Genomic DNA, 27,987 nt, shown 5'->3' on the forward strand with positions numbered 1-27,987 from the left:
GGAGCTGAGAGTAAACAACTTTTTCAAGAACCTTAGACAGAGAAGTCAGTTTTGAAACTGGCCTAAAATTTGAGAGAACAGTCTGGTCAAGATTTGGCTTTTTGAGAAGAGGCTGCTTAAAACACTGGGGAACACGACCTGAAGAAAAGGAAGTGTTAATCAACTTCAGGATGAAGGAACCAGCACTGTCAAATGCTTTTTTTAGCATAAAAGATGGAAGACAGTCCAAGGGGCAATAAGAAGATCTCAAGTGATGAACAATATCTGATAATTCCTCTAAAGAGACTAGTTAAAATTAGCACCAGGAGGAAAAGCACTGAGCAAAAGAACTAAGGTCAGAAACAGAAAAGAATGAAATAGAGGACCTAATCTCCTGGACTTTATCTAAGAAAAAAGCTTGGAATTTGTCACATAAATTTTGTGAGGGAGGAACACCACTGTCATTTCTTGGATTAACAATACTGTTAAAAACTTTTAAAAGAACCTGGGCTCCATGTCTGTTTGCGAATACCAGGTTACACATAAACTGAGATTTAGCTGATTTTACACAGTTTTGAAAAGCAGACAAACATTCCCGCAGTGACTAAAGACACATTCAAACCGTCCTTTTTCCACTTCCTTTCAGCGCGTCGGCACTCACGTCTGAGTGCACGGGTGGCATCATTCGGCCATGGCTCAGATTTTGATTTAGAGCGCATCGCTTTAAGCGGAGCTACAGAGTTTAAAATGTCAGAACACGTCCTATTAAAACAGTCTGCCAGATCTTCGACACAAATTAAAGGTAAATATATTAGCATTTTGTTGCAATTTTGAAAAGCAAAAATAGTTACATAACTTTAAAGATGACCTCATGACTGCTATTTGACAAAAATATAAACAGATTATCACACATCATAATCTGAAACTTTATATAATTTATTTTTTTTTTAGAATAAAATACAAAAATGTATTTAACAGCAAAGTTTTTGCGCTAATGTTTATCAAATATAATACCACTTGGCCATACAATGCATATTACAAGCACTTAGAGAACAACTTTCTCTATTTTAAGGCTGTAAAAATACTTTCTAACCTAAAACAAATTATTCAATGAATAAGAAAAATTTAAGGTAGTTTGTTTGACTATGATTTATTCTTCTCTGAGTTTCTGGACAAAAATCCGTTTTAAATAGATTTGTAATTATTTAAAAAAGCTACGTTAACAAAACCCTATAAATCAAAGCAGGAATAATATATCTCCTTTCAGAGTTTTTTTGCAAGGACACAGTTTGTCCACTAGATGGAGCCAAAGACCTGAAGGTGATCAACATGAGCCGGAACCTTTTCAAGAAGAAAAGGTGTTTCAATGAAACCGTAATAAGTTTATTTAAAAATTTAGATCGCAAACACTGCAAAAACAATTCTAGTTAAGTAATAATGAACCACTCTTAAGGAGATTTATGTTGTTTTTTATTCACAGAACTCATAACCGGTGCTTTTTAATTAGAGCATCCTAAACTGGTATTTTTATGCTAATTTTACTGTTAGCTCAACCAAATTCAGCTAACTTCAACTTAACTGATGAGTAAAATTATTAAATTGATACGCTTTTAAAATATATATTTTTTCATCCACAACTTGTGAATGAGATTTTGCAGAGCATCTAAGGTAAGTTTGAACTTTTTTTTTTTTTTTTTTTGCGTTTTCATTGCTAGCATCATTGGGCTAATGCTAGCATTTTCCGTATTGGCTGGAGTAGTTAATTAAGTATTGGACAGGAAAACTAGACCAAAAATAAAAGAATGAATCAAAAAAATAGCTTTATTTTATTGGTGTGGTCTACTTGTGGTTGCAGGTTGGATTCCTGGTTCTGGACTTTCTGCATGTTTACATGTTCTCCCCGATGGTTGTCCCCATGTATGCTGGGGTATCTCAAGGTACTCCAGTTTCCTCACACAGACATAAAACTTTAGTGTAGGGTTATTTTTAGACCAAAATGTCCCTAGGTGTAAGTGGGTGAGTCTGGGTGTCCCTGTGGTGGACTGGAGACCTGTCCACGGCGTCTCCCATCTTCCGTCCGCCATGTCCCTGCTGAGGTATAAGTGGGTAAGAAGGTAACTAATTCCAAGTGATGTTTTTTTTACCCAGAGCTGAGGAAAATTTTTCCCGGATGGAACGAATTCTGTTGACTTTCCCTTTAGCCAGGTGTCTAATTGAAAGCTAACTTCGGCGTTGTTACTAATCTACAAATAAAACAGAATAAATACACGATGGGACCAAAAAAATGCAAGAAAAAACAGCATTTATTTTTTAGATGTCAGAATTTTGAGTATAGAACAAAAGTCCATCCAGCTGTTTTATTTGGTAATGTGATGCAGCATCAAACCAGTCGACTACATGGAGAAACACTGGCGCCTGAAACAAATGTTTCATTAGTAACGATGTTCACTTCAACTCAAATCAGAAAAGTCACCCATCTTTTTGTCCAACTGTGCTTTAGATCTGGTCAACAAACACTTTGATTCCACTTGCGGACTCTTTTCTTTCTTCAGACTATATTTGTGCTATAAATACAAAATTCTGAGTGAAACCTTTTTTTTTAGACGATTTGAAAGTAGTTGAAAGTAAAACGTGGGATTTGAACAGGAGATTGTTTTGCTGTGAGATGACAATGCTTACCATCACAGCACAGCTCCACCCAGAAAAGTGATTATAGCACAATTTAATAAGGGACTAGTATTTGATGGCAGGTTGCCACCGGGGGCTTTTAATGTAATTAAAAACCTTGTCATTGTCACATAACCAACTACTCATTAAACATAAATTCTGAAGTTTATGGCTTATGTTGTGTTGACCTGCTTTTTGTCACCAAAAGTGAGAGAGATTCCTCCCATTATGGGAGCATAAACAGATTTATGTTCCTACAATATGAGTTATATAAATGCACACACACACTCACACACACACTTTTATAACTTTTAAAGGGAACATCTGGTTGTGATGCATTCCTAGCATCTTGACTTAAACATGGACGTCATAAATAACCAGGATGCAAAGGAGAGCTGCACGATGTTTCGTTTCAGCATCGACATCGCTGTACGGGACCTCGATGTTGTACTGCACACATTCTTAACTGACACGCAACAATGCATTGATCACGATCTTTCTTTACGGTAGCAGACCATGGGGGGGGGGGGGGGTGTTTTGTGAGATTTCATCGTTTTTCACATTTCGTTGGCTGTTTAATGCATCATTAGGCTGCTACTGGTTTAAGCCACACAGGTGAGATAGAAAGATGGCACTTTTGACCTAGCCAGCAATACTTGGTTACAGGGATGTGTATTTTTGAAATTCTGGCGATACGATACACATCACGATACAGGGGAGACGATACAATAAATCACGATATATTGCGATACATTCAGTCAGACGTTACAAATAATTTATTTTACTGAATTTATTGTAAGAATGTTCAGTAAACAGTCCAAACTGATGCTTAACATGTTTAACATGAGGTATCTGAACCATGATGGAGGGATTTACATTTCAATGGTGGAAACAAAGCCCGTTGCACACTGCTGCCAACTAGCGGGTGGCGATGGAATTGCACAAAACGAAAAGAAAATACACAAACGTTTGCATGTAAATTCTTTCAAGAATTAGATACACGGCTTTTGAATATCGATGTAATAATTACAGGGAAAAATCACGATATATTGCCATATTGATATTTCCGATACACGGCTTTTCAATATCGATATATTTCTTGAAAAAATATCACGATATATTGCCATATCAATATTTTCTTACATCCATACTTGGTTATGATGAAAAGGGTTTTTAGCTGTATGCTATATTGAATTGTAAGACTTGCGGACTAACCGTTTAATCAGAAGACACGATAGATGGACGGATTGGTTAGACCTTTGTGGGTCTCTGTGTGGGAAAGGGAAACTTGTCTTATGTGGGTCTGGGTCTAGAGATATAATTCCTACAGTGTGTCCTGGATGGGCTCTGGGGTCATCTCCCCTAGGAGGTGTCTGGGCATCTCTACATGGAAGAGCACCTTCTCTACTCCAAAGCTGAATCTTGTTTTGAAAAATCCTTATTTGTTGTCTGTAAAAAATATTCAAATCAATCAACAAACGTTCAACTAAACATGCTTCATTCCGATTATAACCTTGCAGTCCTCAAGATCTATCATGAGAGGCTAAATACATGCACACAACACACACACACACACACACACACACACACACACACACACACACACACACACACACGGATAGTTAACTTGAGTAGTTCTTCTGATACCGCAACTTGAACCTGCCTTTTTCCATCTCTACCAACCTTCTGCCATACACACACTTCATTTTTCCATCTACCGTCTCAATCACCCTTCCTCAGCCGTCTCAATTTCTCTTCCTGACATGCACACACACACACACACACACACACACACACGCACGCACACACGCACGCACGCACGCCTAACCTGCCTGACACAGAAGCATCTGGCATCTTTATGCTGCTGCGTCTCTCCTGAGACACAAACACTCTTCAACTGCAGCAGCAGCAGCACGTTGGCAGGTTCATCTTTTACCTGCTGCCCGATGAGAGTGATGCAGCAGATCAGAAACTTCCCACATCCGGCTCATGTTAACACCAACTGTAAAGGGGATAAAGTCTCCAGTTCCACTATGAGTGGCCTGTTTGGCCAAAAGGTTTCTTTGATGCATGATGCGAAAGTTAGAAATATAACGTGACCAAATATGGGAAAAATGTTCTGAAATTAGCAAAAAAAAAATGCACTAAGAATTTTTTTGGGATTGTAACAGAAGGAAATCTTGTTAAAATGAATCGGCAGCAGCGACATGACTGTGGTGTAGTCTTAAGCCGACTGTAAAGAGACAGACGTGGCAACAGCTTCACAACTCAGCCTGTTAACGTACCACTGGGCTTGGCTTGCCGACACCTTACATGAAAACTGTCCCTTTATTTTTATTTCTCCAGTTATATTGTGATTGAAAGTAAAATTTGACAACAGTAAAATGGTTTTATTTTCCAGTTTGTCACAGCTTGTAACTACTTTTAGTCAAAAAGAAAGTAGAATACCTTGATATCTCAAAGTAGAACGACTTCCACCGTCCAGCGGTTTGTTTAGCTCGTTCGGTGTCAGAGTTTGTTTTGCATTCATTTTAAAATAATTAAAAAAACAACAACAGTTCATTGTTAACAGATCTTGCACAGTTAGTGCTTCAAATATGGGATAGGAATGACTCTAAGCTTCCAACATGCCCACTTTCACATCAGCTTCTATAAAACTGAGTTTTAGCCATATTTATGGTTGCTAAGGTGCACGAAGCACCCTGGGATAGCCTTTGCCACTGAGGATACACCAGAGGCCAATTATCAAAATGTTGGTGGAACAAGAACGCATTTGAGGATTAATGAGTGTCCTCCGAATTCGGAGAGCAATCGTTACTTTTGCTGACATGTCATCGGCCTCGAAAAGCGAACTCACAAACATCCTACCCCTGGATTCGGACACAGCCCCAAACTCCTCCCCTTCCAGTCGACTCAGTGAGATCCATCCATCCATTTTCTTCCACTCATCCAGAGTCGGGTCGCGGGGGCAGCAGCCGAGAGTCGAGAGGCCCAGACTTCCATCTCCCCAGCCACTTGGGCCAGCTCCTCCAGGGGAATCCCAAGGCGTTCCCTGGCCAGCTGATAGACCTAGTCCCTCCAACATGTCCTGGGTCTCCCTATAGGCCTCCTCCCGGTTGGACGTGCCCGGAAAACCTCACCAGGAGGCATCCTGACCAGATGCCCTAGCCACCTCAACTGGCTCCTCTCGATGTGGAGGAGTAGCGAATCTACTCCGAGCCCCTCCCGGAAGACCAAGCTTCTCACCCTATCTCTAAGGCTGAGTCCAGCCACTGCAAAGAAAACTCATTTATACCGCTTGTATCCGCAATCTCGTTCTTTCAGTCACGACCCAAAGCTCGTGATCATAGGTGAGGGTAGGAACGTAGATCGACCGGTAAATCGAGAGCTTCACCTTCTAACTCAGCTCTCTCTTCACCACGACAGACCGGTACAACGCCCGCATCACTGCAGATGCAGCACCAATCCGCCTATCGATCTCACGCTCCAGTTTTCCCTCACTCGTGTACAAGACCCTGAGATACTTAAACTCCTCCACTTGGGGCAGGACCTCGTCCCTGACCCGGAGAAGGCATTCTACCCTCAGGGAGATATAAAAGTTATTTTCTAATGTGCTTTGCCTCATGTCCTGCACTACACACATGTTGTGCTTCAATTTAAATAATATTATTTAACATTATTGTGTATTTTGACTATGTCTGTCAAGTAAATTGAGATCTATTAGCTTTTTAAAATCCGTAACTAAAAAAGACTACAAATCAGGCGTCTCATATATTACATCACCCTTCTCCCCCAGCGTAGCTGCTACTTACCACATGAGCAGATTTCTAGTGGTATTCTCCATGTTTAATGCTCCTTCTATTGTCCTGGAATAAGGATTTGAAGTTTGCTAAACTCTCAGCCATTTTTCTCTTCCTCTTCTCTTTGTCTGGTTCAATTATGTCAATTTGTCGGGACGAACAGTTGTAGTCCTATACGTATTTTTACACTGAACCTAAAATAACTTTTGCCACTGTTTGAACATAAGCACTTCCATGGCATCAAAGTGTGTCTTTAAAATTCATGGACATCATATGTGAAATCCATGGCACATATTAAACGAGATTAGGACATAACTTTTATCTGCTTAAAGACTCCCATTCATTTTTTGGCAGTAAGGCACTAAACGTTCGAAAGCAGATGGACGAGAATTAGGCTCGCTTCAGCCCTGCGCCAAATTTTTCTAGGAGTTTTTTTTGTAAGTTGAGTTGTTCAGGAGAAATTCAGCCGACAATGAAACATACAGAGATACGTATAAAACACCACTCGATCTTCAATCAATCAATCAACTTTTATTTGTATAGCGCTTTCCATCATCCTCAAGGGGGACACAGCACAAATAAAACAGAAACAAGACATCAATAAAACTAGGGTAAAAATATCAGTAATAGCAAACACAATTAAAACTATTAAAATCTGTTAAAACCAGTCACCGAACAGATTAGGTGAAAGCCAGATGATAAAAACGAGTCTTCAAATGACTCTTAAAAGCAGCCAAAGATGGAGACAGCTTAATGTTAAGCAGTAACTTGTTCCAGAGGGATGGTGCTAAAACAGAAAATGCCCTATCCCCAAATGTCCTAGACCTGGAGCGAGGCACAGTTAGCAGGAACTGATCTGCAGAGCGCAATGACCTTGAGGGTACATGTCTTGGGGCAGCAGTAGCTCAACAGGTTGAGCGGATTGTCCAGTAATCGGAAGGTTGCAGGTTCGATCCCAGCTCCAGACAGAGAATTCTTCTGTTGTGTCCTTGGGCAAGACTCTTAACCCAGCTTGCCTGCTGGTGGTGGTCGGAGGGACCGGTGGCGCCTGTGCTCGGCAGCCTCGCCTCTTTCAGTGCGCCCCAGGGCAGCTGTGGCTACATTGTAGCTCATCACCACCGGTGTGTGACTGTGTGTGTGAATGGATGAAAGATACACTGTAATGTAAAGCACTTTGGAGTCCTTACTCTGAGAGGTGCTATACAAGTGCGGGCCGTTTATCATTTATCATGTCTTTTTAACAGATCCCTAAGGTATGGAGGGGCACTGCCCTGAAAAAACTGATGAACAAATAAAAGAAGTTTATACAGTGCCCAATAGGAAACCAGAAGCAAACGAAGCTTTGCCAGCACAGGACTAATATGGTCCCATTTCTTAGACTCTGTCAGAAACCTGGTAGCACTGTTCTGCACCAGTTGCAGACGTTGAAGAGCAGTCGGGTCCAACCCAGCATACAGAGAGTTACAGTAGTCCAGCCTTGATATCACAAAGGCATGGAGTACATGTTCCAAGTGGGTCTGTGACACCTTTTTTTTTTACTGGTGTGGCAAGGTGGAGAAACGAGGGCCCGGGCGGGATTCGATCCCCTGACTCCTGGGTGAGAGTCACTCATGCTTACCAGTCAGCCAATGGGACATCCCCTTGGCCAAGTAGCCAGGGCGCTTTATCAATCGGGATACAGTGACACTCACCCTGCCACACTGAAAATGGTGGCTATAGTGTTGTTTATTGGCAAAAATCTGGTGATACGGCGTCAATCACATTGCAGGTGACTTTGCAGTTCTAAAAACCAGATGATATTTGTAATTTTTCAGACTAAATGTAATAGGAAAGGTCAGGCCACATGCTTCCAAAACACATCCAGCATTGAAGCGAGATCTTGTACTTACGTCAGAGTGAAGATGTTAAAATCTGCTGCCATCTAGAACTCAATATAATACGCTTATATATGTAACTAAATATTTACAAGCTGTGTATCAATTATTCTATGTAGATTTTACATGTAAGCATTTACTGTATTTGTTTTGTGTGGTGCAATTCAAAATCCGACTGCACACAAAATGTCAGGATTTTTTTTAAAGCATCAACATTTTCTTACGTACGTATTAAAAGCAGTGAGACCTGCAGAGGTGTGGTTGGGAGGAACCGTCATGAATTTCCAGTCTGCCATCCTCCCACTCCTCTGCTTCCTCAGCCAGCTCATCATAAGCCTGATAGGCCACACCTGCTCCCTGTAATCAGACATTCAGCTCAACTGCCACATCAGCTCTATAAACTTCAGCCAGCCACCAGCTCCCTGCAAGATTATTGAAAACCTTAGCAAGTAAATTCTCCAGCCTTCCTGTTCATGCCTGTTCTCTGGCCACGACCCTGTTTACATTCCTGGATTACCCGCCTTGTCTCTCCCCTATCTGAGTATTACCCGGATCTCTGATTATTCTGGATTTTTGACTTGGCCTCAGCCTCTGTTTCCTGCTCTTCCTGGTTCTGACCCATGCCTCATCCTGACCAAGCCCCTGCCTTTTCCTCTGGATTACTTCACCATGACGGTCTAATAAAATTATCTAAGCGTCTTACTGTGTTTAGCTGTCTTTACGGGTCCTCCATCAGAACCTGTACGGGAACGGCCTCCCTGATCTAAATCCGAGCAGTGTTTTGTCATTGGACTTCTGTGCTCATCATGGATTGTTCATAATGAACACCATGTTCAGACATAAAGGTGCCTACGTGTGCTCTTGGCACCAGGATACCTTAGGCCACAGCTCAATGATCGACTTTGTTGTCGTTTCATCTAATCTGTGGCCGCGTGTCTTGGACACTCGGGTGAAGAGAGGGGAGGAGTTGTCAACTGATCACTACCCGGTGGTGAGTTGGCTCCGATGGTGGGGAGGATGCCGGTCAGACCAGGCAGGCCTAAACGTATTGTGAGGATCTGCTGAGAACATCAGGCAGAGTCTCTTTTCAGAAGGAGCTTTGACTCCCACCTCCGACAGAAATTTCGGAATGTTCTTTTTGAGGCGGGGGACATTGAGTCACAGCGGGCCATGTTCCATGCCTCCTTTGTTGAGGCGGCCGACTGGAGTTGTGGCCGTAGGAGGATGCTGCCAGGTGGGAGAAAAAGTCCCTTCAGGTTTTAGTGGCCCGTGGGACTCCAGAGGCAGCTGATGGGTACTGGCAGGCCAAGCGGAATGCGTCTCGGGTGGTCATGGAGGCAAAAACCCAGGCGTGGGAGGAGTTCAGTGAGTCCATGGAGCAAGACTTCCCAAAGCTTCGAGGAGATTCTGTCCACCATCCGGCGCCTCAGGAGGGAAAAGCAGTGCACTACCAACACTGTTTATAGTGGGGACGGTGTGCTGCTGACCTCTACTCGGAATGTTGTGTATCGGTGGGCAGAATACTACAAAAGACCTCCTCAATCCCACTGGCATGTCTCCCATTGAGAAAGCAGAGTCCGGGAACTTTGGGTTGAACTCTCCAATCTCTAAGGGTTGGTGTCACTGAGGTTTTTAAAACACTCCTAGGTGGCAACGCCCTGGGGGCAGATGAGATCTGCTCAGAGTTCCTTAAGGCTTTGGATGTCGTGGGGCTGTGTTGGCTGACGTGGCTCTGCAATATCGCTGGACATCAGGAGCAGTTCTACTGGACTGGCAGACTGGGGTGGTGGTTCCCCTATTTAAAAAGGGGGACCGCAGGGTGTGTTCCAACTACAGGGGGATCACACTGCTGAGCCTCCCTGGTAAGGTCTATTCAGGGGTTCTGGAGAGGAGGGTCCGTCGGATTGTCGAACCTCAGATTCAGGAGGAGAAATATGGTTTTCGTCCTGGCCGTGGAACACTGGACCAGCTCCATATCCGTAGGTGGTTCCTGGAGGTTGCGTGGGAGTTCACCCAACTAATCTAGATTTGTTTTGTGGATTTGGAGAAGGCGTTTGACCGCGTTCCTCAGGGGGCCCTTTGGGAGGTACTCCGGGAGTATGGGGTACCAGGCCCTCTGATAAAGGCTGTTAGGTCCCCGTGTGACTGGTGTCAGAGCTTGGTTCACATTGCCGGCATCAAGTCGGGCTCATTCCCAGTGACAGTTGGACTTTGCCAACGCTGCCCTTTGTCACCGATTCTATTCATAACATTTATGGACAGGAATTCTAGGCTCAGCCAAGGTGTTGAAGGGATCTGTTTTGGTGGCCTGACGATCGGGTCTCTGCATTTTGCAGATTATGTGGTTCTGTTGGCTTCATCAGAACGTGATATCCAGCTTTTGCTGGAGCGGTTCGCAGCCGAGTGTGAAGCAGCTGGGATGAGAATCAGCTCCTTCAAATCTGAGACCATGGTCTTGAATCGGTAAAGGGTAGAATGCCTTCTCCAGGTCAGAGATGAGGTCCTGCCTCAAGTGGAGGAGTTTAAGTATCTCGGAATCTTGTTCACGAGTGAGGGAAAGATGGAGCATGAGCTCGATAGGAGGATTGGTGCTGTGTCTGCAGTGATGTGGGCATTGTACCGGTCTTTCGTGGTGAAGAGAGAGCTGAGCCAGAAGGCAAAGCTCTCGATTTACCAGTCGATCTACGGTCCTACCCTCATCTATGGTCATGAGCTTTGGGTAGTGACAGACAGAACGAGATTGCTGATACAAGTGGCCGAAATGAGTTTTCTCTGCAGGGTGTCTGGGCTGTCCCTTAGAGATAGGGTGAGAAGCTCGGTCATCCGGGAGGGGCTTGGAGTAGACCCGCTGCTCCTCCACATCGAGAGGAGCCAGTTGAGGTGGCTCAGTGTGAAGTCTGCTCTGCTTTGGAAGTAAAGCAAAGAAATCTGACACACATTTTAGACAGTAAAGAACACCATGTGGAGGTCATAACCTGAAGCATAGATGTAAGTTGCTTTAATGAATAAACCCCATTTTGGAGTGCTACAAAAGTTTTAATTTGAAAGCAGAGTGGCTAGAGGGCTAGAGTTTAAACCCGTCAAACTCTTGACAGTCAGAAGAGGGTAAAATGCAAATGGTAACATCTGTCCAGTGTGGTGAAAGCTGTCAGTCAGAAGAGAGAGAGACAGCATCAGGAGATGGGACAGGATGTGGAAAAATTACAGATTTTGATCTCTAACAATTTTTTAACTACTCTGATTAGAAAATAAACATAAATAAGAGAGGACAGGGGCAACTCATAAAATGACATCATGAAAAACCAAAGAGTCAACTGATTGGGACGAGTATAGTTTAAATCGAAGCTGCAGATTTCAAGAGGTAGAAACAGTCAAAACGTGCCTCTCAGCAGAAAAAACATTTGTCCCATGAGATGCTTTACTGTCTTTTTAATATACAAACTATCATTTTTCCCCCCAACGTATTTGCAGTGGTCTCTAGTACAAACAAATGCCTTGTGAGTGGATCTCTGTGATAAAAGAGCTCTTGCGCTTCAGTTTCAGGAACTAGAAGTGAGCGGGAGCAGAGATGAGCACAACTCGACAGGATTTGGAGTTTTATTTCCTGATATTTGGACATCTCGCCTCTGATTGGCTAACAGCAACATGCCTCTACCACTGACTCTGTTTGCTTTGCAACATTGATGTCTTATCCTCCACAAATATGGTAAATGGTCTGTATTTTTATAGGTGCTTCACAACACAATCTGTTATCCACCCATTCCGGTGGTGGTGATGAGCTACGATGTAGCCACAGCTGCCCTGGGGCGCGCTGACAGAGACGAGGCCTGCTGAACACTGGCGTCACTCCGACCACCACCAGCAGCCAAGGTGAGTTAAGTGTCTAAAGATCAGATAAAAGCTGAAAAAAGTTTGTCATAAAAAAACAAAACAGACGTGATTTACTGTTGAGTTTTTTTTCACTTATCGACATAAAAATGAAAAAAATCTAGAGATTACGAGCTGGACAGACGCTGATTTGGACTAAAATACTAAATAAGAGGCAACTTGGTAAAAGAAAGTCTTGTGGTTGAGAATCACGAGTGTCGTTGTTCCAGGGCTTATCGCGCTGTGATCGGGGTTTCCTGTGGCAGTGATGGATGAGTCTGCGTCTGATTTCTAAAACATATTTGTGATGTGGTACATGCATGTATCAGACCTGGAACAGATCTGTTAAAGTTTCCAGTCGGGGTTAATGGAGATAATGGAGGTCTGATTGTAATGTGCAGCAGGACGGCTCTGATGTGGGAAGAGATTCTATCTGCTGGGAAACCCGGCCTGCTGCCCCGCCGTTCCACCTTCGTTTCTGCTCTCCTCTTTGCTTTTCTAAAGTTTGGGTTGATCTCTTTTGTTCATACTTCCTTATTCTGTGTGATTTTCTCATCCAGATCTTCATCAGTCTTTTTTCATCTTTAATATTGTCCACAGATTTTGTTTTCTCTTGCATCATAAACGCTTTATTCTCCATTCAAATTCTTTATTTATTGCTTTTGTCTCTTTTTGCTTTCACCCTCATCCCGTCTTCGTCCTTCTTCTCATTTCCAACCTTTCCTACGTTCCGGTTCCTCCTCCTGTGTCTCATCATCCCGTTCTCACTGCTGCTTTTATTCTTTCAGTTTGTGTTTGACTTTGTTCAACTGTTCCTCCTTCTTTCACGTTTGTGTTCCCGTTACTCTCGATCCTTTCATCTCTAGGTACTTTTTTACATCATCTTTATTCCTCCACTTTCCTTTGCTCCGATAAAATATTCCTTCTCTCCTCTTTACCTAATCCCACCACTGCACATGCATTATTTTGATAAACGTAGATCAAATCTGGATTTATTTTAAATTTCTTATAAAAGAATGTGAGTCAGCACTTAGCAGGGTATCCGCGAGTCCTTAAAAAGTCTTAAATTAGCTTTTCCAAATTTAAGGCCTTAAAAATCCTTAAAAATGACAAATAATCCTTAAATCCAGTTTCCAAAGGTCTTAAATTAACAAAGACCCAATAAACAAAATTCTTTTAATTCTATAAAATTTTCGTGAATTTCTAGTTGGTGTTCAGCATTTTTTGTGTACGATGTTGGCGTAAGCGGAACCGTACGCATTCAGTTGGTTGTAAAAGGGGGCTATTTTTAGATGAGCACATTAGCTGGTTAAACTAGTGGGAGCTTGCGCCATGGGGAAGTGCAAGTTTAATGGTAACTGGATGGCTAATCACACGTTCGCGACGTGGTTAGCACCGGTTCCAGGCAATAGCTGGAAATATTAGCTTAAATTTAATGTTAAAAGTAGCTTAAATTTGGTCAAAGTGGCCTTAAAAAAGGTCTTAAAAAGTCTTAAATTTGGCTCCCTTAAACCTGCAGATACCCTGACTTACATCCGTCCATTTTCCCAGTTTAACAGTCAATCTTCATCCCAATCCTCACTGGTGGCCAAAAGCTTTGAGTAATGGATGAAAAACAAACAGGTGACCAAAATGAGTTTGTGGCTGGGCTCAGCCTGAGAGCTGCGTTGAGGAGCGTGGACACCCATGGGTAGAGCTTGGTGCCTGATGCACCTCAGCTCTTTGGTGAGGAAGAGCAGAAGAACTACTCCAAGCTCTACTGGAACGACTGAGCTCTCACTGTGTGTCTAAGGCTGCGTCCGTCCACCCTATGTATAAAGGAAGCTCGTTGTAGCTGGATGATCCGAATCTTGCTCTTGATCCCACTCATGCTCCCCTCTGGTCCCGGTACTGCTGCACATGGGGTACAACCATCACCGGTAACCAGAGTTTGACCCTTTCTGCTGGGGTGCTGATGAGCAGGCTCCCCCGCCCAACGCTGAGCACAGCAACCCACCACCCCGGACCCCAACCAGACGGCCAGACCTCCCTCCTGGCCTCCAGTCCCAGGAAGCCAAGCAACAACAGAGGTGTGCTAAGACCCCTAGTCTCCCTCCGCCTGCTCCATTATGGTGTTAGTGTGTGTTGATGAGGTGTATTCCATGGCTGTGGTGAGCGGGCAGCGCAGGCATCGCCTGGCCTGCAGATATAGCTTTGATCCATTGTCCATCTCTCACTCCGTTCTACCGTCACACCTGATCAAGACACCAAATTTCACCTTTCCAGCTGAGCGCCATGGTCATGGACTCAAAGGAATCATCTAGGTGCTGAAGGCCACGACTTGAAGATGCCAACAGAACATCATCTGCAAAAATCATAAATGAGAAACGAGAAAGGAAAAATTATAACAAAATCCTGATGTTTAGTTAAGAAAGTGGCTCTTGTTGCCTATATTTACACATTTATCTTTGTATGGAATTGGTAAAAACCAACGAAGGCTTGGAAATATAATCTTGGTCTCGACAGAGAGGAGAGAAACCAAATCTAAGGAGGTGGATAGAAATTGAAGAGAAGGACACAAAGGTCTCACGTACAATGTCGCCTTTTATCTTGTGCAACAGGCAGCTTTAGCAAATGAGATAAATGGTTTTTGTCTGAGAGGGCAAAGCAGAAAAAGGGATTTGTCTCCAAATGCAGCCGGAGCAACAGGCTGTACGTATGTGTGTCTAAATGAGGACTGAAACAGATACATCCTCGTCTCTGTTCTAGACTGATGGGGGCTGAAAACAGGATTTATGGTAGAAACAGAGAAGGACGTCTGTAAGCCGGTTAAGACAAATGGAGAGCCCATTTCACACCGAGGAAATAGAAGTCAGGGTGAAACGTTTGGTGAGGCTTTGACAACAGAGATTAAAAAGTACCGCCTCTTGGATCAAAGCGCTCCTAAGACTGAGTTTATGTGGAAAGGTTTGTTTTTGTGTTGTGGTTTAAACAGGAGCAGAGCTTTCTGATTACTGTCATCGTCAAATCTTCAGAGATACGAGTGAGATTCCTGTAGAAGAGGCCAGATCTTTGTTGTCTCTGTGAAGCTACAATACCAGCATTGTTACCAGACTGGGGTGCTTTCTGTCCAGCTGGCCTAGTTTCTGCTTAACTGGGTGATTTAAAAAAACCTCCCCATTTAGGTCATTTACTTATAAACCCTCCATAAAAACTCCTAAAAGTTGTCTAAAACAACTGCCCACACATCTTGAGTTTTTTTTAAGATCTGCCTTATTTGGCAAGATTTTTTTAGTAAAATTTTTATCTAAATCAAGTTAGCCGGCGCGCCTGGCTCCATCTAGCTGTTCTCCATCTCTGATATCTCCTGGGACACACAGAAGACAGATGCGCTGCGCCATGTCACGCTTGCTCCGTCGTTTTAATGCATTATGGTAGTTAGCTATTTCCTGTGCTGTTAGCTTTTTAATTTTGATGATCGTCAATAAAAAGCACATGAAGGAAGAAAAAGAAGTTTTCTTTTCTGCTGGCATCATGGTGGAGCCTGAAAGTAAACGTAAGTGAGTAAAGCAAAGAGCTAAAACTAGGGATGCACCGATCAGGTTTTTTGCTGCCGATCACCGATACCGATATCAAAGAATGCTGATCACCGATACCGATCACCGATACCGATCACGTTCATTGGCCAGAAATTTTCTACAGCATTATAATGAGTGCTACAAACTACATAATCTGGGAATAAAGGAAATGTAACCTAATCTAAAATGGTCTGTATGACCCCCAAATTCCACTACCTCCGCTCCGCTCCGGTCCGCCCCCGCCTTCCGCAGCCACTCGCTTCCGAACTCAATTTTTACTGGTACCCTCTCTACAACGGCTCCGCTCCGGTGCGGAGACCTGAGGGGGGCAAACAAGCATGCGCGGGATTTTCGAGATCTTGCGATACAGTCCGAGCAATAAACGCGGAAGTTAGATCCAAACACCCGTTGTGTGGGAGAAACATCGGCATGAGCTGTTTAATCTGCCCATCATTTGTGTTGAGAGATCAGCAGTGTTTGGATCAACAAAGTGTGACTACTTTGATCGTAGAAACTGTATTCATGGCTTACTTTTGTGCATTTAAACTTCAGCCGCCATTGATAGTTGTTAAAAGTTGTTAAACCTGTGCATATGAAACAAAAAACGCCTTTTGTTTATCGATTTATTGTGAAAAACGGAAATTGTGCTCGCTCCTTTTCCTGTTGGGCCGTTGTGATTTCTGTCCATTTACTGCGGAGGTGCTCCGGCGTCCGGCGAAAATAGGATCGATTCTATTTTTGCCGGACGCCGGAACAGAGGGCGGCGCACGGCGCCGCACTGCCGGAGCACGGCCGCAGTAGTGGAATTGCTCTGATTGACTACAACGGGACCGATTTTGCTCCGGCGTTCGTGTCGGAGCGGAGCACTGCGGAGCGGAGCGGAGGTAGTGGAATTTGGGGGTTAGGGTTGTCACGGTGTGAAAATTTAACCTCGCGGTTATTGTGACCAAAATGACCACGGTTTTCGGTATTATTGCGGTATTTTTTTAAAACATGCTACATTTTCACACAATTAAATAAACCCTGTATATCAGGAAAATATTGTCCTCAGTTTGTGTGTAAATTTTGCCTAAAATGTGTTATTTTGTAATTAAGCTGTTTATTTGTTTACATTTTCCCCTTCAGTCTTTAAAATAGCAATATTTGCCCATAACTTCTTATTTTATGTCTGTTTGATGTCATCATTTTGAAAATATTAGATCAGATGATACTCAGTACTCAAGTAGCCTTCTAATCAGATACTTTTTTACCCTTACTTGAGTAATCCCTATATCAGGAAAATATTGTCCTCGGTTTGTGTCCTTCCAGTGAGCTTTGCAGATGTGGGAAAATGTCATCAGGCAGTAATCATTGTTAAATTCATAATTATTCTCGGAGAGAGACCAACTCTTATCTGCCCCTGGGAGCCCCGTAATGCATAGCGTCATTTCAACATGGAGGTGTCCGTGACACGGTTTATATGCAGGTAGCGGCGCTGCGGCTGCTTTATATAGCGACTCGTTGCATTCTCCCTCAACCCAAATCCTCGGATCACGCATTTTAGCTAAAACGCTAACGTTAACTTGCCTTGCGTTGACTGTAGAGTTGTGGGTGATGGTCACGCAGATGTGTCATGAGATTTGAAGCGTTGCTGCCTTTCACAGACACTTTTTCTGCTCGTGCTGCAAACAGGATAGCCGCCCGTCTTCCATAAACTCCCTCGGCATTCTTCAAATATCTAAAAGATGCCTGTACTTCCGACTTTGTCTTCTTTGAGGGATAATAAATGTCCTCCTGAGCGCTGCCGTCTCCTCCTTTGGCCATTATTTCAGCTTTAGCTTCAAGAAAGTTTTGTTGTAAACAAAGCGTGTATGTGCCGCCGGCAACTTCAGCCGATGTTACAGTGGCTGGTAAGGGTCACCGCGCCTACACCGCAGCCACGGTAAACCCACCAAGATAATATAGTTTTTTAAAAACAAGACGGTTATTATTGTCAACTTTTTTTTTTTACCGGGGTTTAGCGCTACACTGGTTACCGTGACAACCCTACCTGATCGGTTTGCTCTGATCTATTTTGAAAATTCCGATCAAAACCGATAGGGGCGCTATCGGCCGATTACGATCAAATGCCGATCCATCGGTGCATCCCTAGCTAAAACCAGAGGGAACATCGGCATGGCCTACACTAGTCTGACGAAGCCAAAAGGCTATGAAATCACAGGCTGATGGTGACCTGGCTTTGTTGCTACTGGACTTGTAGGTCATAAAGATGCTTTTTCAACAGTGTGGTTGTTTTTAATTTGTGTCTTCCTTAGTAACCTTGGCTTATGTTATTGTTAGCTTGTTGGTAGCGCTAGCTACTGCAGGCTGCTGCAGGGTTGTTTACTGTAGTTGTAATTCCATTTTCATCCAGTAGGGCAGAGGAGCAGGAAACTGCTCTGTGTTACTTTAATAGCTCGGTCCTGAACCCAAATTTAGGTTTGTGGTTTTGAATTTTTCAGGGAACGTTTCAATTTATAGTCTACTTTTAATACGTTGTGGGGAACCTCAGGGTTCATCACTTGGCATCATTTTTCTTGACCTTGCATTTCTTTATATCTAATTCAGAACCATATTAACATGTATTTGCAGATGACACCAAACTTTACGTGCCAACAAAACCCCACAGATGCTAGGAGTTTGTTCACCTAATATCTCAGCTTGTCTTCCTGATATTTAACCAGAATTTGGTCCAATTCCAAGATAAGTCGTGTTTCATCCCCAAAATCTGTTCAGGGTGGATTTCATATCCAGTGAATCATGTTACATCACCTGAGTAGTGTAATCCAGACTGCTAGAAATCCACACGTAAAGTTTGATTCAAACCATCCATCTTGGTGCAAATTCTGTATAGTTTTGACCCGACGGGTGTAAATGCATTTTACTCCAACACAATATCTAAGTAGATGCACAGTACCTTTAGTCATTCTTGCTACAGGACTTAGCCATGTTTATCAGTGCTATTTTGCTATCAGACACCACTGGTGTTCTGTCAAGCTAAAACAACCATAGGTTCAGAGAAGTCCTTTAGTCGGACCTGCAGGGGAAAAACATCAAAATGAATTTAAGTACAAAGCTCTTTTTGACTTGATGTGTTTATATATGGCAGTAATGTGTTACTTTAAGGTCTAGTAATTTCAGCCCAACAAACCAGAATGTAATTTCTCCATGAAATTAACCTGCAGAGTGAAGCCCTGCAGTGTGTTTCTAACACCACATAAATCACTTAGCCGCAGCGGCAGAAAGGACAAAACCTGACATCAATGTAAGAGCTAGAATCTTTTCTCTTTCAATTTAAGGGCAGAAAACAGGATTTGCGTTCGAGTCGGAGGAGAGCAGCTATAAGCCAGTTAGGAGTTTAGAGCAACCTATTTCACACTGACAAAAAGAGTCGCATTCATGACAGAACATATAGATTAGAGAAAGGAAAAAAATCCCTAATTATGACTGCATAACACTTGATTTAATTCACACATCGCCACAGAGATTATTCTCTTTTTCTTTTAAAGTTGAGGAGAAAAGAGAGCAAAGACTAATCTTTGGAGGAGTCCTAAGCCAGTTAGAGGAGTCAAACAGATAATTTCACACACAGGAAATGAGAGTTCTTCGAGACGTTTAGCTGTGCAGAATAAATGTTGGATTTTACACTAAATGCTATTATTGTCACTTGCTGGCTTCTTAGATTTTAATAACATTTTCCTCCTTAAACATTCAAATATTTAGATGTTGTAAATGACTTAGTGAAAACAGTTTGCTGAACACAAAGATTTTCTCAATATTTATGGCAAATTTCTCATATATATATATATATATATATATATATATATATATATATATATATATATATATATATATATGTGTGTGTGTGTGTGTGTGTATACACAATTCAATTCAAGTTTATTTGTTTAGCGCCAAATCACGACAAGAGTCGTCTCAAGGCACTTCACATAGTAAACGTTCCAATACAGGTCAGTTAATTAAACCAATCAGAAAAACGTTTCCTATATAAGGAACCCAGCAAATCCTCATACTAAGTAAGCATTTAGCGACAGTGGAGAGGAAAACTCCCTTTTAACAGGAAGAAACCTCCAGAGGATCCTGGCTCAGTATAAGCAGCCATCCACCACGACTCAATGGGGATGGAGAAGACAGAGCAGACACACATGCACGCACGCACGCACACACACACACACACACACACACACACACACACACACACACACACACACACACACGCACGCACGCACACAGACACACACACACAACATATATACCAAGTAATGTTTCATGGTTTTATATATATATATATATATATTGTATATATGTTGTAAATGACTTAGTGAAAACAGTTTGCTGAACACAAAGATTTTCTCAATATTTATGGCAAATTTCTCATATATATATATATATATGTATATATATATATATATATATATATATATATATATATATATATATGAACTTTAACCCTTCAACCAGCCAATCAAAAACTTGGAATAATATCAGATGTTTTTATTGGTGTTTCGTTTTGAAACTGTAGCATTTGATACAAAGTTAGTCCGAAGTTGACTCTATAACGTTTAGGAGTGTACTCATGGGATGGTTTCACCATTCTTCAGTTGAGGTCAGGGCCTGAAATAGCTGATTTGGGGGAGTGTTCTAATACTTTTGGCTGTGAACTTGTCCACGGTCATACGGATATCAAAGGTCTTGTTCACTGTTTTTTTTTAATACAGTAGATGTGGTTCCTAGAATGAATGAATGTCTTATGAGCCATTTTCTGTGGGAGAAAGCTCATGTGCTCCTGTTTCAGAGGGTAAAAGTTTGATTGGGGAGGTGGGAGGAGGAAAACGACAGGATTATGAGTCTTACTCATTAATAGTCATGATATGTATACATCTTGCCTCTGATTGGCTGACAGCAATGCAACTCTTCTGCTGCCTTCATTCGCTCTTTTTACTTTCTTGGGTAAAAAATGTTGTACAATAGTTAATAGTTTGCTTCTACTAGCCAAGATGCGCTTTGGTATGTCCTAGTTGCAAAGCCAATAAAGCTTTTAGTTGGTCGCAAGCTAAGGTGGGCGTGGTCATGGATGCTGTGATGTAGAGGAGACTGGCTTTTTCTGACCCGAGTATTACCTCGTCTTTTTTCTGTCTGCGGTTAACGCAGACGATGGGGGTTGAAGACAATATTTAGATTCATCATATGTATGCAGCTGAAAGTGACCAATTGTAGCTTAAGTTTTTTTGTTTTTTTTGCTCTGGTCCCATTGCATTTAGATCTGGATCCATTAGATTTAAATCATCCTCTCACCATCCATACACCAGCCATGTTTCTCATGATTAAAAGTCCAGACTGAAGCATTAAAGTAATCAGGATTTTGTAGGTTTTTGCATATTTGTGGAAAAGTAATTTGACTTAATACACGGGCAACCGAAATATTTAAATCTCTACTTAATCGTTTTTCTTTGGCCTTTAATTCATCTCAAGCACAATATTTTGATACATTTAATTCCTGTCATTCTTTAAAATATATTTTAATGTGTGTCTTTTTTTTATATTGTAATGTAATATTGATTCCAGGTCCCATGGTCGGGACGCCGAAATGCTGTAAACCACTTTAGTTGCATTTTGTTTCATTAATGCAATATACAAATAAAGTCACATTGAAATTGGAAACCAATTAAAAGATTTTAAAGATCACATGGATGTTATTTTTTTTAAAGAAATGCTGTTTTAAATTTATGCACAGTGATATTTTCTCCTCCGTCCAAACCCGAAACGGTGATTAAAACACAAAACACCTTTAAATTTAAATGGTAAAAAAGGGAAACTCATGTGAAGGGTGTGTTAAAAGGATTGGAGCAGGTCTCATTATTCCAGCGGATGGGTTTAATCATAGATGGTGTTTTCCACTTCGTTAGCTCGCTGTCCCTCATCGTACGTCTTAGACACTGGCAATAGCACGAGGGCTGCTCTTACACTCTCAGCTTCCCTATCCATTTCTGTCTCTTTTCCTTTTTCATTCATTTACTTTTTTAAACGGGTTTACTGTTTTTATTTCTTTTTTAACAAGCATCATCCTTTGGTTTGATTTTACTGATATTTTCCTGCTTCTTGCTTTTCTTTACAAACCACTTCTCTCTACCATAACCCAAACACAACTTTCCATCTTCCACACCTTTCTTTATCTAGAAAATATCACACGTGTATTTTTAACACACCAGTACTTTACGATGTACTCGGACTGGGCGGAGAATAGTTGGAAACACTAAAGTGCAACAAAATGTGGGTATTTTATGTTTTATTACTAGATTTGTACCCGGTGCCATCACACAAGGCAGATGACATCACTGGAAGCCAGTCTGCACTGGGAAATGTTCCAGATCTCTGCAAAAACCTTGTGACTATTTTCAGAGGATTTGGCACATTTTGACAGAAAACCCTTGACATTTTAACAAATTAAGTTTCCCATTTATAATAATGAACTCGTGCCTTTATGCTGTTTAAAATCAAACCCTATTAGCTCTTGTCATCCAAACTAAACCTGTTTGCTTTTTCCATCTCCAGTGTTTATCTGTGTCAGTAGGCGCAGCAAAGGAATTCCCCTCATCTCAGCTTCCTCCCTCCACCCATATCTAATTTACTCACACTTTCCAGGACTTTGATGGTCAGATTGGAACAGGAGAACTGTAAGGTTGTGGAATATCTGAGCCGTGTTACCTGGCAGCTCTTTAGAAGAATAAATAGCTTCTTTCTTTCAGGAAAAAGCAGCTTTAAACTGTCAGCCTGCTTCAGATTGATCTCCTGTCACATCTGGATCCATCCTTTAACCTCTGCGCTCAGCTTCTTGCTGTAAAACTGGCCCGTGTGGCGTCGCAGTGCCAATAAACCATTATTGGGTTCATCTAATGACATTTTCTTGAGGAGGTTTGGCTCTGAGGTTAGACTGATTACAGCGACGAGCAGACAGAGGGTGCTGTTCAGCTGCAGGTCACTTACATCCAGGGCTGTTGCTAGCTATTTTGGTGCCCTAAGCACAAAGGCTTCGTGGTGCCCCCCCCCCCCCCACACACACACACACACACATACAGAAAAAAACAACACAATAACACAGTATGTGCAAGCGCTTCGCCTTAAATTTTCTTTAATTCTCTTGTATGCACAAACTGCTTATTACTTTCCAAAAAGTAGGATTGATATTTAGTGTGTGTGTGTGGGGGGGGGGGGGGGGGGGGGGGGGGTCATTTTGCCTTGGCCCCCAAAATGTCTTGAAACGGCCCTGGGTGTGTGACTGACTTTTGAAGGTGATCTGAATTGTATCAGATGTATAAATATTGCATGTGTGTAACTTATTGTTTTATACAGGTAGAAACACGTAGTGGAGATAAATCTACCTACATTTTACTTTTTAACACTTTGTTTTGTTTTCTTGTTTTTATTGAACTATTTCCTGTCCTGTCTGTCTCTCATCTTCCTGCATCTCCTCTAAACTCTCCAGAAAATCTGCTGCCTGGATTCTTACTTTTTCACCTCATCAATTACTTCTGAGCAGATCAAAGGGATCTCCTGACCGCAAAGCGGAGAGCGCGATTCGATGCTGCGTCAGTGAGGTGAAATCACCGCAGTGCAGGTGATGAGCTCTGCAGTAGCAGAGCACTTCAAGCACAAATAAGACAGAAAGTAGAGAACATGAGCGGACATGAACGATCGTGTGTTAATTATAGTTTTTTGGTTGCACCACTTTCAGAATGGACCGTGCGCTGGAAGCAGCAGCCTGAATCGCTGCGCAACAACGCAGCGCTGTGTCGCTCTCTGTGCTCTCTTCTCAGAAGAGTCCATAAATGATGTAATAGAGCTCCGGACCCCACGTGACTCTCAGTTAGTGGATGCCATTTTGGCATGCAAAAAAGGTAAACAAACACGGATGTAACCATGAACATGAACGGGATCCGCGTGGATTTTACTTCGTTGGAGTTTACTTCACACTTTAAAACAGAAGAAATCGTTTTATAGTCAGAAATTAAATAGACTAAACATCTCCGACCCTTACCGTGCCCCTGGGATACTTTTTAAAAACGCCAGAAGCTGTCGGAGCGGACTTCTTACCGGCACAACACCGGACCTGACCGGGGAACCCCTTGGGATTTACCCGGAGGAGCTGGCTCCGGCGGCTGGGGAGAGGGAAGTCACGCTACTGCCCCCGCAACCCGACTCCGGATACGCGGATGAAAATGGATGGATGGACGGACAAATAACAGATTTACACGTAAGTAGTCTCGGTGAGACAGATAATAGCAATCCAAAGTGCTTTTTATGTGTGATCTGACAATTGATCAACCATTGCTTAAAAATTAAATACAGCTTAGCCGATTAATTGCTGTGATCATGAAACACGTAAACGGCAGCACTCAGAACTCACGAGGCAACGTTTTACGTGATGTTTACTTGTTGCTATGAGTAATAAGACAGAAAAAGCCACGCCAAAATAAGTTTAGGAAGCCCACTAAGAATCATAATAAAAGCATTTAAAATAAATACCACACACAGTTGAGGAAATGTTGGTTTAAGTACCTGACCTGAAGTGGTCGCTGCATAAGCGAAAACCTTTATTCTCGGGATCTCACAGTTTCATTTTCGCCCGGTCACTAGCGCGTTTTATTACAATGATCCAACGTTTGCGGCGCTCCGGATCTTGGGGAATCCTGTAGATGGCTCATTCCTTATGTCGTCCGTGTCTGTTCTGCATCCTGGGGCACAACAGGAATCTACCATATTTCCCGTTTGATAGAGTTTTCTGACAATAACAAATAGTCCAGCTGCCGGCTTCTGCATGCCAATATGGCGCCGTTTCGATTTGAACTGTTGCATGCCGGGAGAAGTGACGTCAACTCCCGGAGCTCTATATAGGTAGAAAACCTTTTTCCGGCTCCCCTGGATGTGTAGGATATACAGCTCTCCCATAATTCGATCCCTGCTCCTGGACGAAAAGCCGGACATTTTCATCAGAACCCCCAGTCCAGCCGTCCCGGACAGAGTGAAAAGTGGACACGGTCCATCTCCTTTCCTTTTTGTATTGTTTTTTCTCTGTAAACATGCTGTTAACTTGCTTTGCACATCTTCTAATTGAAATCTGTCTTCATCATATATATATTATTTTTCATAAGCTTGCATTTGGTGCCCCTTCCCTGGCGTGGTGCCCTACGCGCTGTGCGTGGTGTGCGTGTGCGGAGCGCCGACGCTGCTTACATCCTTGTATTAAGCGGCCTCCGATAGAAAATAGACGAGGAAAAAGCCTCAAATGTCACACATTCGCTCAGCACTCATGAGCTGTTGTTGGTTCATCACCCAGGAAACAGCAGGGAACGCCTCGGCTAGTAGAAGCTAACTGTTAGCATTAGCCAGCATTGGCACTAGCTAGGATGATTCTAAGGACCTGTGACTGACAGGTGGCCCAATTTCTTTTTTATTTTATTGTTGATTAAATGAGTTTAAAAATATCATATTATATATGCGATTTATGCTCACGGGGCTTAAAATCCCCGGTGACACCCTGCCCCAGTCCTCGGGCTAACTTCTACTTCCAAGGCCTTCGTTCACACTAGAGACCACAGCAGATGTGTTGAAATAACGAGACCTTTAAAGTCCATTTTAAAATAGTTATTTTTACTTGTAATAAATGTAACATTTGTTGGATTAATTTTGATTAGAGCCACCAGTCTCTGCTGCAACATCAGATATACACATGTCTATGTTACTCTGCAGACTTTCAGGTTTTTGTTGCACTTTCAAAATTCTGAAGGTGAAGCAGAAGTTTCTGGACAAGCTTTAACATTTTAAAACAGAAACACATCTTCGTAACGATTTTGCACACTAGCTAACACAGCTAGCCCAGCTCTGGATTCCCTTCCTGTTTAGCTCCTCCAAACCAAGGACGTGTGATTCGTGCACAGGGATGTGTGCAGAGGAGGGAGGGAAGGTAATAGGAGCAGTTAGATGGATGGTTTAGGATCCAATCATTGAGAACGGAACGTCAATTTCCCTCTGGGATTTAATCAATTTCCCTCTGGGATTAAAGTATTTTTGAATTGAATTGAATTCAGATGTCATGTTGTGTGGTAAGAGTCTAACCTACGACATACAGAATCAGTCCAAGGAAGCAGGTAAGAGTTTAAACAATAATTTATTCATAAAGGTGGAACTAAAAGAGCAGCTGAATTCTTTGGAACGGGGATCGGGTGTGGTGATCTAAAGACAGAGGGGATTAGGTCCGGTATATGTGATCTTGATTTGAATTTGGGAGTTTCTGAGGACTTACGATCTCGAAGCGTGGAAGACTCGGGAGGGGAGGTGGTCCGGTCTGGGGGGCTTACGTGAGGCAGGGTTCCTGGCGGCTTGAGGGTTGAGGGAGCTGCAGGTGCTTGAAGATCCGTGAGGTTGAAGTGGGCAGTAGAGAGTAGGGAGGCAAGAGACGGGGTGAGAGACGAACAGGAACTTCAGAATCCAGATTGCAGGCATTCAGTTGTGGAAGTGGGTTGAAGTCTCCAAAGAAGGTTAAGAAGAGGTCATGCACAAGGTTCCAAAAGCTGAGTCTAATTCACAAAGACAAATACTCGAAATCTCAAAAAGGTGGTGGCTGATAGGTGATACCCAAGTTGCGCTAATCATCCAGCGAAGTGAAGGCATCTCCCAGCTGCTTAAATATCCCTGGCTGGTTGATGAGTTGATGATCTGCAGCCTCCCCACTTCCTGATACGCCCACCCGCAGAAGGGAAAGCACTCCAAACAAAGTAGTGAGGTGGATGGAGAACCCCAGCCCGCGACATCAGAATGAATGGATAAGGTCTTTCTAGGATTGTGCGTTTGAGAGGAGGTTGCATTTATTATCATTATTCAAAAAACATTGACTTTATTGATTGCCAACGGTATTAGAAGAACATTTCATGCGATACAGCAAAACATGCTCCAGAGAAACATCGCATACCCCATATTTAACATTTTCTTTTGGCAGATAACATTTCACAGACTCGCGTAAGTCAAAAGAATGCGAGGGTCGTAAAATAATTTTTCAAATTCTTGAAGCAAAATGAAACAACTTCTGGTACATCTAATTAAAACGTCATAAACAATATTAATTATTTAAAATCCATTATAATTTAATTTTAAATCCCTTGTTTTTAATCTTGATGAAAAAATGATCACTGGTCACTTTTCAAAACAAACCTATCAGGCGCAATAATCTGGAAATGTTGTGATAAAATAGTAATACACCTTTGTATTTTTTAATAATTCTTAATATTATAACCGCACAATTAGTTATTACTGTTATTGTCCTAAATTAATGCAAAAATCCTTTAAGGGTGGATCCTTAAAGAGCAAGTTTCCCCCTACCAGACCCCTACCCCACTCCAACTTCCTGTTTGAAAAATGCAACAAATGCTGTTGCCTTGCAGACCGAGAGGGTGGAGCTGCTAACAAATACGCACACACACAGGTTCACAATGGCATTGTGACATCATAATGTACCAGCCATAGGGCTGGGGGTAAACGATTATTTTTAAAACGATTATTCTGATGATTATTCTATCAAATATTTGACTATTCTAATGACTATTTAGACAATTAATCAAATGATAACTTTTCTATTGCATTTAATAAAAACCAAAAAATCTCATAAATTCCTCAAAAAAAATTGATAAATTGTTACTGTAAGAGAATAAACACTACAGGCCTTCCATTTTGTATAACACTGCTTTTATTGTGTTGGTTGGTTATGTTCTGGTGACGTGTAGAACTTGGGGAGTGCAGGCTGCTGCCCGAGAGGTGGTTGGAGACGGAGTGTCTCCATGCCGCTTTGTTTTGGTCACTTATGTGCGTGAGGCGAGTGGTGTTATGACCCTTCCTGGGGAGTTTGGCTCGTGTGCAAAAAGGAAGGGACAATAACACAGGATTTAAAAGTTAAAATGATGATCAGGTTTATTTACAACTACAAAAAATCATAAATCTTTCCATCCACAGGTTGGGAATAATAAAACAAATTCTGCCTGTGGGGAATTAAAACAAAAGTACAAATAACTAGGGATGTCCCACTGGGCAAAGATTACTGGGTTCTGGACCAAAATAAGGATCTCCAAAGGTCCAAACTCTAAACTGGGTGATTAAACCAAACTCAAGGTGATATTTTAAACTAAACCGAAAACCCACAACACTCTAAATGTAATAAAA

At 42.2% G+C, this 27,987-nt stretch overlaps 1 long non-coding RNA gene across 1 annotated transcript; it reads left to right on the forward strand.

The window, feature by feature from the left end:
* Positions 1–1,328: 1,328 nt before the first annotated feature.
* On the forward strand, positions 1,329–12,244 carry LOC139066302 (uncharacterized). Its single transcript, XR_011519232.1, has 3 exons — positions 1,329–1,647; positions 1,835–1,916; positions 12,050–12,244. It is a non-coding gene; the product is annotated as an uncharacterized lncRNA (long non-coding RNA).
* The last annotated feature ends 15,743 nt before the right edge of the window (positions 12,245–27,987 follow it).

This window comes from Nothobranchius furzeri, chromosome 2 (assembly GCF_043380555.1).
Source record: "Nothobranchius furzeri strain GRZ-AD chromosome 2, NfurGRZ-RIMD1, whole genome shotgun sequence".
Taxonomy (NCBI): Eukaryota; Metazoa; Chordata; class Actinopteri; order Cyprinodontiformes; family Nothobranchiidae; genus Nothobranchius; species Nothobranchius furzeri.